This window comes from Sminthopsis crassicaudata, chromosome 3, assembly GCF_048593235.1.
Source record: "Sminthopsis crassicaudata isolate SCR6 chromosome 3, ASM4859323v1, whole genome shotgun sequence".
Lineage (NCBI taxonomy): Eukaryota > Metazoa > Chordata > Mammalia > Dasyuromorphia > Dasyuridae > Sminthopsis > Sminthopsis crassicaudata.
Genome location: NC_133619.1, coordinates 141,301,953 through 141,316,490, shown reverse-complemented (window position 1 = coordinate 141,316,490; position 14,538 = coordinate 141,301,953).

Sequence of the window (14,538 nt, the reverse complement as noted above, 5' to 3'; positions counted from 1 at the left end):
GTGGAGCCCATAAGTTCAATACTGGGAGAGTGGGTTGGGGAGGGGCAAGAAAAGGAAAAGCATAATCTGGGGACAATAAGATGGAAGGAAATACATAATTAGTAATTTTAACTGTAAATGTGAATGGAATGAATTCTCCCATTAAGCAGAGGTGGATAGCAGATTGGATCAAAAGTCAGAACCCTACAATATGTTGCTTACAGGAAATACATTTAAAGCAGGGAGATATATACAGTGTAAAGGTAAAAGGCTGGAGCAGATGCTACTATGTTTCAGGTGAAGTGAAAAAAAGCAGGAGTAGCCATCCTTATCTCAGACCAAGCAAAAGCAAAAATTGATCTAATTAAAAGAGATAAGGAAGGAAACTATATCTTACTAAAGGGTAGCATAGACAATGAAGCAATATCAATGCTAAATATATATGCACCAAGTGATGTAGCATTTGACTTCCTAAAGGAGATGTTAAGAGAGTTGCAAGAAGAAATAGATAGCAAAACTATAATAGTGACAAATCTCAACCTTGCACTCTCAGAATTAGAGAAATCAAACCAAAAAACAAATAAGAAAGAAATTAAAGAGCTAAATAGAATATTAGGAAAATTAGGTATGATAGATCTTTGGAGAAAACTGAATGGTGACAGAAAGGAGTATAATTTCTTCTCAGCAGTTCATGGAACCTATACAAAAATTGACCATAAATTAGGACATAAAGACCTCAGAATTAAATGCAGGAAGGCAGAAATAGTAAATGCTACCTTTTCATATCACAATGCAATAAAAACTACATTCAACAAGAAATTAGGGGTAAATAGACCAAAATGTAATTGGCAACTAAATAATCTCATCATAAAGAATGATTGGGTGAAAAAGCAAATTATAGACACAATTAATAATTTCACTCAAGGTAATGGCAATGATGAGACATCATACCAAAATCTGTGGGATGCAGCCAAAACAATAATAAGGGGAAATGTTTAGAGGCTTACTTGAATAAAATAGAGAAAGAGGAGATTGGCCTATAATTTTATTCCTCTGTGTTCCTCCTAACTAGTTTAGGTATCAGCACCCCCAGTAAAATCAGGAGTGAAATAAGGTTGCCCACTATCACCATTACTATTTAAATTATATTAGAAATGCTTGGGATAATATCCCCTTTTCCCTAAGAGCAGATCTCAACTTTTAAAACTGAGCAAAGCAAACAAACAAACAAACAAACAAAAAAATCTCTGACTATAGATAGCTTTTATGGGGACAGATAAGAACAAAGTTGAACCCTGAGGACACTAAAGGCACAATATGCCCAAATGAAGCCCAAAGAGTGACATGAGTTGAGCCCAATCTCAGAAGGCTCTCATGCAAGAATTTAAAAATGATCTAAAAGGAGTTAGAAAAAAATTAGAAAAATAAATGAGAACTTTGCAGAAGAGTTTGAAAAATGGAACAAATTATCTGAAGAAACTTCTTTTAAAAATAAGTTTAGCAAAATAGAAAAAAATATATATATTTATAACTCCTTACAAAGTAGATGTGAGTAAATGAAAAAAAGAAACCAATTTATTGAAAAGCAAAATTTGTGGGGATTGGAGCCAAAATGGTGGAGAGCAAACATGAATTTCTGTAACCTCCTCTGACTTTCTCTCCAACCAACAGTAAATTAAGACTCTAAACTGGTTTTGGAGTTAAAAAAATCCACAAATATTTGGAAAACAACACATTCCCAGAAGATGAAACCTTGGAAGAACTTAAGAACAGGTCTGTTTCAAATAGGCAGGAAGACAGTTTGCTGAACCAGAGAATAGCACAGGGAGCTAGAGGAGAAAGGATTTGGGGCATGAGTCAGAGTATTGCAGCTTCTGTGAGCCTCATAGGCTACTCTGTCCTGTTTGCAAACAGGTGTTAACAGATTTCCTACAAAAGCTAACTTGTAAAGCACTGAGTCCTAGAAGAATGCCAGACTTAGTTGCTATTACCCAACACTGGAAATCAATCAGCAGAACTACCCCAGGAAAATAAAAGCAGCCATTGTTCCTTTGCATTGTATAGATCTTTAAAAAATGAATAACAAACAAAAATGACTCTCACCATTGGAGCAGCTAGGTGGTGCAATGGATAGAGCACTAACCCTGAGGAGGACCTGAGTTCAAAATTTCTAGCTATGTGACCCTGGGAAAGTCATTTAACCCTAATTGCCATGGAGGAGGGGAAAGAACTCTCACCTTTGATAGCTTTTATGGAGAGAGAAAAACATATCTCAAATTCTGTGGTTTTCAGTGGTAAAGCAACTCCAGAGGAAGCCCCGAAGTGAGACATGAGCTGGTCCCCATTCCCCAGGTCTTTCTTGGAAGATTACATAAAGAATATTAAAAGAGAGTTAAAAGAAAAATGGAGAAAACAAATGAGACAATTGCTAGAAGGGAAGGAAAAATCATAAAATATCCTACAAAAGAGATATGAAAAAGAAACTAATTCACTGAAAAACAAAATTTGTGAAATGGAAAAATAATGAAAGAACCCAAAATTCAATTGGACAAATACAAAAAGAGTTAAAAAGATAACTGAAGAAAATAATACACTAAAGTTTAGAATAGAACAAATGGAAGTGAATGACTCAATAAGATTTCAAGAATAATTCAAACATAAACAAAAAAAATATGAAAAAAAAAGAAGAAAATATGAAATACTTCCTTGGAAATTCACTGACCTGGAAAGCAGTTCAAGTAAAGACAATCTAGAGATTATTGGACTTCCTGAAAGCCATAATGAAAAAAAAAAAGAACCAAGTCATTATCTTATAGTAAATCATAAAAGAAAACTACCCTGACATCATAGAATGAGAAGGTAAAATATCCATTGAAAGAATTCACCGATCACTTCCTGAAAAAGACCCCAAAATTAAATCCCCAAGGAATATCATGGTTAAATTTTAGAACTATTGTACTAAGGAAAAGATATTGCAAGCAGCCAGAAAGAAACAATTTAAATATCGAGTAGCCACAGTTAGGATTACTTAGGACCTAACAGCTTCCATCTTAAAGTATTAAACTGCATGGAATCTGATATTTAGAAAGGCAAAGGAAAATAAATTACATTCAAGAATAAGCTATTCAGCTAAAATAGGCATTATCTTTCAGGGAAGAAGATTGACATTCAAGCAAGGTAAAAGCAAAGAATTCTTGAGAACTATATTTTTGTTATAACTATACTTAGAAAATACAGTTATAATTTGATTTCATTATGATAATATGAAAAAGAAACTACAGATGGAAAAGGGATTGTACTGGCAAAAGATGAAAAAGGATGTAAAATAAGGGAAATTACATCTCACGAAGAGGAAAAAAAAAACTATTATTAATGAGGGAAAGGAAAGGAATGAGCCTTTTGTGAATCTTACTATCATCAGATTTGGCTCTAAGAGAGAATATCAGCCATATTTAGTGCCACAGAGAAACTTGTCTCACCTTATAGGGGACTGAGAGGGAAAGGGGGAAAAGAAAGGGGATAGAAGAAGAAGAAGGAAAAGAGAAGGGAATAGAAGGGAAAACAGCAGTGTTAGGAGAAAAGTGTAAACAAGGAGGAGGGGCTCTAAAGGAGGAGGACTGTTTGAAGGATGTAGTTATCAAAAGCATTACATTGTGTATGAGGGAAGAGGTAAAAGAAATAGAAAAATGTAACAGGGTAAATGAGATGACTGGAAATACAGAACTATTTTTGACTGTAAATGTGAATGGGATGAACAATCCCATAAAAAGGAAGATGGATTAAAAGCCAGAATCCTACAATCTGTTGTTTAAAAGAAAAATATTTAAAATGTAGTGAAAAACTAAAGAGTGAAAGTAAAGGGCTGGAGCAGAATTTATTATGCTTCAGGCAAAGTACAAAAAAGCAGGAGTAGTAATCCTGATTTCAGATCAAAGAAAAGTAAAGAAAGAAAAGTAAAAATAACTAATTAAAAGTGATAAGGAAAGAAACCATATTTTACTAAAGGGTACCATAGATCATGAAGCAATATTAATACTAAACATATATGCACCATGTTTATGGTATAGCATCCAAAGTCCTAGAAGATAAGTTAAGAAAGATCCAAAAAGGAAATATTGAGCAAAACTATATTAGTAGGCGATTTTAACCTAGCTCTCTCAGAAACAGATAAATTGAACCACAAAATAAATAAGAAGGAAGTTAAGGAGGTAAACAAAATCTTTAGAGAAAAATGAATGGAGACAGAAAGAAGTTTACTTTTTCCTCAGGGAACTTATACAAAAACTGATCATGTGTTAGGACATAATAAATTCAAAATCAAATGCAGAAAGACAGAAATAGTACATGCATTTTTTCAGATCATGATGCAATAAAAATTGCATGCAATAAAAAACCAAGAGAAAATAGACCAAAAGTTACTTGGAAATTAAATAATCTTACCCTAAAGTATGAATTGATGAAAAAGCAAATCATAGTCACAATCAATAATTTCATTCAAGAGAATGACAATAATTAGAGAACATACTGAAATTTGTGCGATACAGCCAAATTGTGTTTTAAGGGGATATTCTATATCTCTAGATGCCAACTTGCATAAAAATAGAGAAAGAAAAGATCAATGAATTGGACTTACAACTAAAAAACATAAGAAACAGATCAAATAAAAAACTCAATTAAATACCAATTTGAAATCCTGAAAATAAAGGGGGAGATTAATACAATTGAAAATAAAAAACTATTGGATTAATAAATAAGACTAAAAGTTGTTTTTTTTAAAAGAAAACAACAATATAGATAAAACTTCAGTTAATTTGATTAGAAAAAGAAAAGAAGAAAATCAAATTGTTATTCTGAAAATTAAAAAAAAGGAGAACTCTCCAGAAATGAACAGGAAATTAGAGCAATAATTAGGAGTAATTTTGCTAAACTACATGACAATAAATTTGATAATCTAAATAAAATGGAGGAATATCTACAAAAATAGAGATTGTCCAGGTTAATAAAAGAAGAAATAAATCATTTAAATAATCCCATTTTAGAAAAAAAATGTAGAACAAGCTATTAATCAACCCCCTAAGAAAAGATATCCAGGGCCAGATGAATTTACATGTGAATTCTACCAAATATTTAAAGAACAATTAATTCCAATACTATATAAATTATTTGAAAAAAATAGAAAAATAAGTAAACCTACCAAATTACTTTCATGAACACAGATATGGTGCTGATAACTAAAGCAGAAAATGAAGAAAGAAAATTATAGATCAATTTCCCTAATGAATATTGATGGAAATATCTTAAATATAATATTGGCAACAAGATTATAGAAAGTTTAATACACTATGACTAAGAAGGTTTTATACCAGGATTGCAAGGCTGGTATATTCAATATTCAATATTAGGCAAACTATCAGCATAATCAACTATATCAATAACTCAATTAATAAAAATCATATGATCATTTCAATAGATGCAGGAAAAGCATTTGATAAAATCCAACACTGATTCCTAGTAAAATACTAGAGAGTATAGGAATAAATGTACTTTTTTTTCTTAAAAAGATCAGTAGCATATATTTAAAACTATTAGCAAGCATTATATGTAGTAAGGACAAACTAGAACCATCTCCAATAAAATCAAGAGTAAAACAATGCTGTCAACTCTCCCCATTACTATTCAATATTGTATTAGATATATCTTTGCAGATGATATGTTGAAATACTTAGAGAGCTTTAGAGAATGAGTTAAATAACTATTAGAAATATTTAATATCAATTTAAAGAACAACCCTCCCCGGCTCAAACACAGACCTTCTCTGGAAAATATCCCTTGACCATTTATCAATTGGAGGATGGTTTGGTTTCCTATAAATCAGGGTCAGTTCTCTATATATTTTGGAAATGAGACCTTTGTCAGAACCTTTACTTTTAAAAATATTTTCCCAATGTGTTACTTCCCTTCTAATCTTGTTTGCATTAGTGTTGTTTGTAAAGAAACTTTTTAGTTTGATGTAATCAAAATCTTCTATTATGTGATCAATGATGATCTCTAGTTCTCCTCTGGTCATAAATTCCTTCCTCCTCCACAGGTCTGAGAGGTAGACTGACTATTCTCTGTTCCTCTAATGTATTTATTATCTCATTCTTTATGCCTAAATCATGGAACCATTTTGATTTTATCTTTGTATATGGTGTTAAGTGTGGATCCATATCTAATTTCTGCCATACTGATTTCCAGTTTTCCCAACAGTTTTTTTACAATTAATGAATTTTTGTCCCTAATGTTGGTATCTTTGGGTTTGTCAAAGATTAGATTGCTATAGATGTACCCTTTTTTGTCCTTTGTATCTAATCTGTTCCACTGATCTACCGTTCTATTTCTTAGCCAGTACCAAATGGTTTTGGTGACTGCTGCTATATAATATAGCTTTAGATCAGGTACACTTAAACCACCTTCCTCTGACTTTTTTTTCATTAGTTCCCTTGCAATTCTCAACCTTTTATTCTTCCATATGAATTTTGTTGTTATTTTTTCTAGGTCATTAAAATAATTTCTTGGGAGTTTGATTGGTATAGCACTAAATAAATAGATTAGTTAAGGGAGTATTGTCATCTTAATTATATTCGCTCGGCCTATCCAAGAGCATTGAATGTCTTTACAATGATTTAAATCTGATTTTATTTTTGTGGCATTTTGTTTCATAATTTTTCTCATATAATTCCTGACTATTCTTTGGTAGATGGATTCCCAAATACTTTATACTCTCAACATTTGTTTGGAATGGAATTTCTCTTTGTATCTCTTGCTGTTGCGTTTTGTTAGAGATATATAAGAATGCTGAGGATTTATGTGGATTTATTTTGTATCCTGCCACTTTGCTGACATTCTGAATTATTTCTAATAGCTTTTTAGTAGAGTCTTTGGGGTTCTCTAAGTATACCATCATGTCATCTGCAAAGAGTCATAATTTGATTTCCTCATTTCCTACTCTAAATCCTTGAATCTCTTTCTCGGCTCTTATTGCCGAGGCTAGCGTTTCTAGTACTATACTGAATAGTAATGGTGATAGTGGGCAAACTTGTTTCACTCCTGATCTTACTGGGAAAGGTTGCAGTTTATTTCTATTGCATATTATGCTTACTGACGGTCTTAAATATATGCTCCTGATTATTCTAAGGAATAATCCATTTATTCCTATACTCTCAAGAGTTTTTAGTAGGAATGGAATTTGGATTTTGTCAAATGCTTTTTCTGCATCTATTGAGATGATCATATGGTTTTTATTAATTTGATTATTAATATGGTCAATTATACTAATAGTTGTCCTAATATTAAACCAGCCCTGCATTCCTGGTATGAATCCTACTTGATCATAGTGTATTATCCTGGGGATGATTTTCTGAAGTCTTTTTGCTAATATCGTATTTAAGATTATAGCATCAATATTCATTAAGGAAATTGGTCTATAATTTTCTTTCTCAGTTTTCGATCGACCTGGTTTAGGTATCAGTACCATGTCTGTGTCATAAAAGGAGTTTGGTAGGACTCCTTCATCCCCTATTTTTTCAGATAGTTTATATAGCATTGGGGCTAATTGTTCTTTAAATGTTTGGTAGAATTCACATGTAAATCCATCTGGTCCTGGGGATTTTTTCCTGGGGAGTTGATTAATAGCTTGTTTTATTTCTTTTTTCTGAAATGGGACTATTTAAGCAATTTATTTCCTCTTCTGTATTTCCTGCCATCATATTATCCCCTGATTATGCTTTTTCCTTTGACCCCCCTGATCCCCCTCCCTGATATTTAATTTACAGACCCCCCTTGTGACGCGCAACCCTCCCTTTTTTTTTTTTAGTATCCCTCCCCCCTCCCTCCAAGTCCCTTCCCTTATTGTCCTTTTCCTTTTCCCTTTTCCTCTCCCCCCTTTTAATGAGGTCATAGAGAATTCTCTGAAAAACAAATATGACAATTATTTACTCTTTGAGCCTCTTCTGATGAGAGTAAGATTTACACAATGATTCTCCCCTTCTCTAAATTCCCTCAGATATGGTGTATTTCCTATGCCTCTTCCTGGGATGTAGTTTCCCTCTTTTAATCACTCCCTCCCCTTTATCTGATACTACCCCCTTCCCTTTACTACCCCCCCTGTTTTTTTTTTTTTTGTTTTATATCAGTAAAATCAAATTATCCATGCGTACTATCTATTTACCCACAACAGAGATATAGTTCTCAAGGGTTCTGTGTACCTTTTTCTGTTTCTCTTCAGTCTTGTGGATGTAGATCAAATTTTTTGTTTAAGTCTGGTTTTTTTTCTTAGAAACACATCCCAAACATTTAAAGAAAAACTAACTCCAATGTTATGTAAACTATTTGAAAATATAGGGATTGAAGGAGTCCTACCAAACTCCTTTTATGACAAAGACATGGTACTAATACCTAAACCAGGTAGATCGAAAACTGAGAAAGAAAACTATAGACCAATTTCCTTAATGAATATTGATGCTAAAATCTTAAATAAGATATTAGCAAATAGACTTCAGAAAATCATCCCCAGGATAATACTTTATGATCAAGTGGGATTTATACCAGGAATGCAGGGCTGGTTCAAAATTAGGAAAACTATTAGTATAATTGACCATATTAATGATCAAATTAATAAAAACCATATGATAATCTCAATAGATACATAAAAAGCATTTGATAAAATCCAACATCCATTCCTACTAAAAACGCTTGAGAGTATAGGAATAAATGGACTATTCCTTAAAATAATAACGGGCATATATTTAAAACCGTCAGTAAACATCATATGTAATGGTGATAAACTTGAACCTTTCCCTGTAAGCTCAAGAGTGAAATAAGGTTGGCCACTATCACCATTACTATTCAATATAGTACTAGAAACACTAGCCTCGGCAATAAGAGCCGAGAAAGATTCAAGGAATTAGAGTAGTAAATGAGGAAATCAAACTATCACTCTTTGCAGATGACATGATGGTATACTTAGAGAACCCCAAAGACTCTGCTAAAAAGCTATTAGAAATAATTCAGAATTTTAGCAACGTTGCAGGATACAAAATAAATCCACATAAATCCTCAGCATTTTTATACATTACCAACACAATCCAACAGCAAGAGATACAAAGAGAAATTCCATTCAAAATAATGGTCGATAGTATAAAATATTTGGGAATATATCTACCAAAGGAGAGTCAGGAATTATATGAGCAAAATTACAAAACACTTGCCACAAAAATAAAGTCAGATTTAAATAATTGGAAAGACATGAAGTATTCTTGGATAAGTCGAGCGAATATAATTAAGATGACAATACTCCCTAAACTAATCTATTTATTTAGTGCTATACCAATCAGACTCCCAAGAAACTATTTTAATGACCTAGAAAAAATAACAACAGAATTCATATGGAACAAATAAAGGTCGAGAATTTCAAGGGAAGTAATGAAAAAGATTAAATGAAGGTGGTCTAGCTGTACCTGATCTAGAACTATATTATAAAGCAACAGTCACCAAAACCATTTGGTATTGGCTAAGAAATAGACTAGTTGATCAGTGACATAAGTTAGGTTCACAGGGCAAGATAGTGAATAAAAATAGCAATCTAGTGTTTGACAAACCCAAAGATCCCAAATTTTGGGTTAAGAATTCATTATTTGACAAAAACTGCTTGGAAAACTGGAAATTAGTATGGCAGAAACTAGGCATGGACCCACATTTAACACCACATACTAAGATTAGATCAAAATGGGTCCAAGATTTAGGCATAAAGAAGGAAATAATAAATAAATTGGAGTAACATGGCATGGTTTACCTCTCAGACTTGTGGAGGAGGAAGGAGTTTTTGTCCAAGAGAGAACTAGAGACCATTATTGATCACAAAATAGAAAATTTTGATTACACCAAATTAAAAAGTTTCTGCACAAACAAGATTTATGCAAACAAGATTAGAAGGGAAGTAACAAATTGGGAAAACATTTTTACAGTTAAAGGTTCTGATAAAGGCCTCATCTCCAAAATTTACAGAGAATTGACTTTCATTTATAAGAAATCAAGCCATTCTCCAATTGATAAATGGTCAAAGGATATGAAAACACAATTTTCAGATGATGAAATTAAAACTATTTCCACTCATATGAAAGAGTGTTCCCAATTAGTATTGATCAGAGAAATGCAAGTTAAGACAGCTCTGAGATATCATTACACACCTGTCAGATTGGCTAAGATGACAGGAACAAATAGCGATGAATGTTGGAGGGGCTGTGGGAAACCTGGGACACTGATGCATTGTTGGTGGAGTTGTGAAACAATCCAACCATTCTGGAGAGCAATCTGGAATTATGATCAAAAAGTTATCAAAATGTGCATGCCCTTTGACCCAGCTGTAATACTACTGGACTTATATCCCAAGGAAATACTAAAAAAAGGAAAGGGGCCTGTATGTGCGAAAATGTTTTTCCCAGTCCTTTTTGTAGTGGCTAGAAACTGGAAAATGAATGGATGCCCATCAATTGGAGAATGGTTGGGTAAATTATGCTATATGAATTTTATGGAATATTATTGTTCTGTAAGAAATGACCAACTGGAGGAATACAGAGAGTCTTGGAGAGACTTACATCAACTGATGCTGAGTGAAACGAGCAGAACTAGGAGATCATTATACACTTCAACAATGATAATGTATGAGGATGTATTTGATGGAAGTGGATATCTTCAACATAGAGAAGAGATAATCCAATTCCAATTGATCAATGGTGGACAGAATCTGCTACATCCAGAAAAAGAAATACTGGGAAATGATGTAAACTGTGAGCATTGTTTTTTTTTTTTTTTTTTTTTTTTGTTGTTGTTATTGTTGTTGTTGTTTGTTTGTTTGTTTGTTTGTTTTGTTTTGTTTTGTTTCTCTTCCCAGATTATTTTTTACCTAGTGAAAACAATCCTTCCTTTCAAACAACAACAACAACAAAATTCGGTTCTGCACATATATATTATATCTAGGATATACTATAAGATATTTAATATGTATGGGAATGCCTGCCATCTAGGGGAGGGGGTGGAAGCAAGGAGGGGAAAAACTCAGAACATAATGGAGTACAAGTGATAATATTTTTAAAAAAATTACCTATGCATAGGTACTGCCAAACAAAGAAAATGTTATAATTATAAAATTTAATATAAAAAAAGAAAAAAAAAAGAAAATCATCCCCAGGATAATGTGCTATGATCAAGTAGAATTTGTAACAGAAATGCCCGGCTTGTTCAATATTAGGAAAGCTACTAGCACAATTGACTATATAAATAGCCAAATTAAGATCAACAATATGATCATCTTAGTAGATACACAAAAAGATTTGATATAATTCAACACTCATTTCTATTAAAAAAAAACTCTAGAGAGTATAGGAATAAGTGGACTTTTCCTTAAAATAGCCATTAGCATCTATTTAAAACCATCAGTAAGCATTATGTGCAATGGGGAAACATTCTCAATAAGATCAGGGCTGTAACAAAGTTGCCCACTAACACCATGACTATTCAACTTTGAATTAAACTATTCAACTATACAATTGTTTTAGAAATGCTAATTTTTGGCAATAAGAGTTGAAAAAGAGATTAGAGGAATTAGAGTTAGTAATGAGGAAACTAAATTATCATACTTCATAGAAGATATGATGGTATATTTAAAGGACTCTAGAGAATCAACTAAAAAACTACTAGAAAAATTTTCACAACTTTAGCAAAGTGGCAGGATACATAGTGAATCCACATAAATCATCAACATTTTTATATATCACCAACAATGTCCCACAGAAAGAGATATAAAGAGAAACTCCATTTAAAATAACTATTGATGCTGTAGGTGACCTAGCTGTACCTGACCTAAAACTATATTATGGTTGTCACTACAACCATTTGGTATTGGCTAAGAAATAGATTAGTTGATCAGGTGAATAGGTTAGATTCATAGGAAAAAAAATAGTCATTAACTATAGCGTTCTAGTGTTTGACAAACCCAAAGATCCCAATTTTTGTGATAAGAATTCACTATTTGACAAAAATTGCTGGGAAAACTGGAAATTATTATGGCAGAATTTAGGCATGAACCCACACTTAACTCTGTACACCAAGGTAAGATCAAAATGGGTCCATGATTTAGGCATAAAGAACAAGATTATAAATAAATTAGAGGAACTTAGGATAGTTTACCTCTCAGACTTGTGGAGGAGGACGGAATTTGTGACAAAGAAGAACTAAAGATCATTATTGATCACAAAATAGAAAATTTTGATTATATCAAATTTTGATTATATCAAATTAAAAAGCCTTCGTACAAACAAAACTAATGCAAACATTAGAAAGGAAGCAACAAACTGGGAAAACATTTTTACAGTTAAAAGTTCTGATAAACACCTCATTTCCAAAATATATTGAGAATTGATTATAATTTATAAGAAATCAAGCCATTCTCCAATTGACAAAATGTTAGGATTACAAGATGATGACTCAGGTTGTCTAAACAATTCTCTAGCTCAGAATTCACACCTTTAGTTCAAACCTTTAAAAGGAGTTTACACCTTTATACTTCTGAAAAAGTTTACATATTTGAAGGAGTTTTCATCTTTAAAGGGAGCTTGTTCATTGGCTGTAGGAGTTCCCACAAGCTCATTCTCTGAGAGGATAAAAGAAGGCAACATTGAGTCTGAGGAGTAGTCTAGACTGGGAGATTGAGTTTAGATGGCAGTCTGAAAGGAGAGTCTGGATTAGGGAAGGACAAGAGCTGGAGGAGATTCAGAGCCAGGCTTCAGGGAGAAGAGGATTCAAGATTCTACCTTTGCTCTGGTTGGAGGCTCCAGAAGTCTCTCAAGAAACCTGCACACAGAGAAAAGGATTCACAGAGAAAAGAAACCTCCTCCTCCCAAAGAAGGATTACAACTGAGAGAGGATCAGAACATTACAACAAATGGTCAAAGGATATGAACAGACAGTTTTCAGATGATGAAATGGAAACTCTTTCTACTGATATGAAAGGATGTTCCAAATCAATATTGAACAGAGAAATGCAAATTAAGACAACTCTGAGATACCACTACACACCTGTCAGATTGGCTAAGATGGCAGGAAAAAGTAATGTGTATTGATTTCTAAGCCTATTCAAGAGGTAAACCAGAAGTTGCTGAATAAAATGAGACATGTGCCAATGAGGAGACTTAGTGATAAAATGATGAGTAGAGACCTAGAAGATTCATTGCAATAAATAGAATAAGAAATATAAGCATAAGAGTTCACAATCGATGAATGTTGGAAGGGATATGGGAAAACGGGGACACTGATGCATTGTTGGTGGAGTTGTGAATGAATCCAACTATTCTGGAGACCAATCTGGAATTATTCCCAAAAAAGTTATTAAACTGTGCCTACCCTTTGATCCAGCAGTGTTACTACTGGGCTCACATCCCAAAGAGATAATAAAGAAGGGAAAGGGACCTGTGTGTGCCAAAATGTTTTTGTAGTATCTAGAAACTGGAAAATGAATGGATGCACATCAATTGGAGAATGGTTAGGTAGATTGTGGTATATAAATGTTATGGAATATTATTGTTCTGTAAGAAATGACCAGCAGGTTGAATACCACACTCAGTTCCCACAGTCCTTTCTCTGGGTGCAGATGAGTCTCTTCATCACAAGTCCAATTATCTCATTATTTAAGAGAGCCCTATCTGTCAGAATTGATCAACATACAATCTTGCTCTTACCATGTATAATGATCTCCTAGTCCTCCTCATTTTATTTAGCATCAGTTCATCTCTCTCTAGTCCTCTCTGAAATAATTTTGCTGATCATTTCTTATAGAAAAATAATATTTCATAACATTCATATACGGTAACTTATTCAGCCATTCTCCAGCTGATGGAAATTTACTTTCTTCCTACTACAAAAAAGGGCTGCTGCAAACATTTTTGGACATGTGGGTCCTTTCTTGATTTTATGATGTCTTTGGGATACAAGCCAAGTGGAAACCCTGCTGGAGCAAAGGGGAGACATAATTTAATAGCCTTTTGGGCAGCATAAAATTTTCTTTAAAATGATTGAATCAGTTCACAACTACACTTCTAGTGTCTTAGTTTTCCCACATTCCCTCCAACATTCAGCATTATATTTTCCTGTAATCTTAACCAAACTGAATGGTGTATAATAGAGTTGTATTAATTTGCATTTCCCTGATCAATAGTGATTTAGAAAATCTTTTCATATGATTAGAATTTAAAAAAAAATTTCTTCATCTGAAAATTGTCTGTTAATATCCTTTGACCATTTATCAATTAGAGAATGATTTGAATTCTTGTAAATTTGAGTCAATTTTTATATAGTTTAGAAATGAGCCTTTATCTCAACCCTTGAATGTAAAATTTCCCCAATTTATTGCTTCCTTCTAATCTTTAAACTAGAATGTTTTAAAAAGAACTCATCATTCAATAATCTTAAACTGTGTATACCCCTACATGGGAAGTAGCACTTGTAATTCTTGAGAAGTGTATTTAG